The following is a 3513-nucleotide window of genomic DNA, read 5'->3' on the forward strand; positions in this document are numbered from 1 at the left end:
CAGTTTGAAGATTGAAGAAACGGCACAGAAAATGTAGTTTAAGACGTTGTTACCACATAAAGTGACAGGTAAGATGCAATCGACCTTGATTACAGCAATGGAGAAACCACATACTCAAGGGCTGGCAGCCAACTGGATACAGAGCTCCATGGTCTTGATGAGAGGTCAGTAGACTGGGAATTAAGCTACCAAGCACCAAAAATGAATGAAAGTAACATCTAAATAAATATACAAATTTAATGCTGTGGCAAAGTGTCAAGAACATACATTATTGAATTAAAAACAGTAGTTTTTAATTAAAAAACAATAATAACAAAATTCTATATAGAACTTTAGAACAAAGTCTTCTTTAGGTTTCTCAGGTACTAAAATTTCTGTTCTGGGGGCCTTTCCCTATAACCTTCTTCAGGGCCCCCAGCACATCTTTGTTCCTCAAGCTGTAGATTAGGGGATTCAGGGCTGGAATGACAATGGTGTAGAAGAAAGAGACAATATTGTCTTGCTGAGTGCTGTGGTAGGCACTGGGCAGGACATACATGACCATGGCAGCTCCATAGTACAGCCCAACAACTGTCAGGTGGGATGAGCAGGTAAAGAGAGCTTTCTGTCTTCCTTGTGCTGAGAGCATGTGGAACACAGCAGATAAGACTAAGGTATAGGAGGTGAAGATGGCAGAGAAGGGGATCAGGAGGAAGGTCACATCCATTGTGTACAAAATGAACTTGTACTGTGAAGTGTCAGCACATGCCAGCTTCAGAAGTGGAGAGATCTCACAGAGCAGGTGGTGAATCTCTTGGTTTCTACAGAAAGGGAAGTGCATGGTGTAGATGGTGTGTCCAAGGGCACTCAGAGATGCCAAAAGCCAAGATGTAGCTAGCATGGACCAGCAAACCTTTGGTCTTATAATTACCATATAGTTCAAGGGATGTTGAATGGCCACATAGCGGTCATATGCCATGAAAGCTAACAGAATATCATCTGCACTCCCAAGCGTCAGTGCCAGAAACATCTGAAGCCCACAGCCTGTAAAGGAGATGGTGTTTTGTCCACCCAGTTAATCTACCAATGTTTTGGGGGTAACAACTGATGTGAAGAGCAGATCCAGAAGTGAGAGCTGGCTGAGCATGAAGTACATGGGCCCAGGCAGCTGGTTGTCCTTGGCAGTCAACAACAGGAGGAGACCATTACTGGCCATGGCCACCAGATAAAGAAATATGATCATGACACAGACGAGTTCATGGAATCTACTATCCTGGAGAATTCCAATGAGGAAAATACTGTTTATCAAGTTCATGTTCCTGAGTTCCATTTCACAGATTCCTCAATTTCCTGTAACCAGAGGCCCAGTGGATCTGTATCCCAAATGATTCAGGAGTATTCTAAATCTCTGATGCTAGAATACATTGAAAGTTTCTTACTTTAAAGTCAGTGAGTTGACAAATTCCCTATTGTACCCAGACACCTGTCTCAGAGATAACGCTGAGCTAGCCTTATTATTCTGCTTCCACTCAGATAATAGAGCTGATGTGCTTACAATATGCTGATCTTCTCATAATTGACCACTTTAAGAGAGTTTGATAGATGTGGAATATAAAAATGGAAGCTTTTCTGAGTGTAGCTTTGTTACAAGTTTTTGATATACTTTCCAGAACCCTGACTTCATGTACATAGAAAAAAAGGGGTCTATCTTTTTTTTTTAAATTTTCTGTGTCCATTATATTTCTTTCTTATTTAAGAATACATGACCTCATTTTCTTATTCCTAAAAACAAAAAACCTTACTAAATCCTAGTATCTTTCCTAGCTATAGACCTATATCTCTCCTCTATTTCTCAGCTGAAATCATTGAATAAATTATCTACACTCAGTGCCTCAACTTTCTCTCCTCTGACTCTTTCTAAACTCTCTGCAATATGATTTCTGCCCTTGTCACTTAGCTGAAATAGCTGTCTGCAAAGTTATCAAAGTCTAGTGGCCTCTTTCTTAGTCCTCTCCTTTACACTGTTGACTACACTCTCCTCCCAGATAATCTCTCCTCTTGTGATTTTTATGACATTGCTCTCTTTTGGTTCTCTTACTAGTCCTAGTATGACTAGGACTTTTTAGTCTTCTATGATAAATCATCATTCATTTCACACCTCCTAATTGTGAGTGTACTTACAGTTCTTCCCTGGACTTTTTCCTCTTTTCAAAGATTGTCTTATCATCCCTTATAGAGGCAAGTACCATCTTTGGCTTTCAGATCAAGCCTCAGTCTCCCTTCTGCTCCAGTTCCAAGCCAAGGCTTTCTTTTTGAACATTTCAAATTGAATATCCCATAGATGTCTCAAAGTCAACATTTCCAAAAGTAACCTCTTTATCATTTTCCCCAAGTCTACCTCTTGTGAACTTCCTAGTTATTATCTACCATCCTTCTGAAAGCCAAGGTTAGCCATGTTTTGCTCTTTACTCTCATTCACCCCATATATACAATTAGTTGATGAATTTTTTTATTTCCATAACATCTCTCATATCTGTCTCCTCTCTACTCATATAGCCACCACCCAATTTCAGGACCTTTTCACACATTAGTGGACTATTATACTAGCTTTCTATATGGTCTCCTACCTAAAGTACTCCCCTACTTTAGTCCATCTTCCACTCAGTCAACAAATAGAGATTTGATTATGTCACACTCCTCGTCCATCCCAGTAAGCACCAGTGGCTTGCTAGTGACTCTAAATTTGGCTCTGGTATCCTTTACAATTGGACAGTTTCCTATTTTTCCAATTATTTTTAACACAATATTCTTCTTTATAGATTCTGTGATCCAGAGATACTAGCCTCACCATTATTTGAATAGAATTCTCTTTTTTCCTATCTCTCTCTTTCCACTAAGTAACTCCCTTCCCTGAACTGTCTCCTCACCTCTTCCTTTTGCAACTCAGGTTGCTATAAACACTATTTTTTCAAAACCATCATTTGTTTTTTTATTTTCAAATACTGTTTTCTATGTGAAACTTTTTGTGATCTTCCCAGTTGAGAATTTTCTCTCTTCTCTAACTACCTTGAAATAATTTTGCGTATATTCTGGATGTAATTATACATGTATTTGTTGTCTTCCAAATCTATCCCACAGGTTTGTTTTTGTTAAGTCAAGCTAAGAATGGTTTTTACATTTTAAAATGAAGTTTTATTGCATTTAAACACAAAAAATAAATTCTTAGCTCGGTGAAGGGCCAGATTTGGCCTCAAGTTTTGGTTTGCTGACTCATGGATAGATCAAGGGCTAAGGGGGACTAATCATTGTAGGCTGAGTGCAGGTTGTATGGATCCTTTTTTATTAATTGGTCTATTTACATGTTTGTGACTCTTGACTAATGCATAGTAGTTGTTCACACTATAATAATTTATATGATTAAATTTGGTTATATAGATACATATGAAATGTTTAGGTAGTTAGCTAATGATATTCCAAACAATGAATGGCTCAAAGATCTAACCACTAATTATATTATAAATATTAAAAAGTCAT

The 3513-nt window shown here is 38.1% G+C and overlaps 1 pseudogene; it reads right to left on the bottom strand.

Annotated features, from left to right (window-relative positions):
• Positions 1 to 358: 358 nt before the first annotated feature.
• Positions 359 to 1309, bottom strand: LOC114034616 (annotated as a pseudogene).
• Positions 1310 to 3513: the final 2204 nt, after the last annotated feature.

This window comes from Vombatus ursinus, unplaced genomic scaffold (assembly GCF_900497805.2).
Source record: "Vombatus ursinus unplaced genomic scaffold, bare-nosed wombat genome assembly UNPS02009062.1, whole genome shotgun sequence".
Classification (NCBI taxonomy): Eukaryota; Metazoa; Chordata; class Mammalia; order Diprotodontia; family Vombatidae; genus Vombatus; species Vombatus ursinus.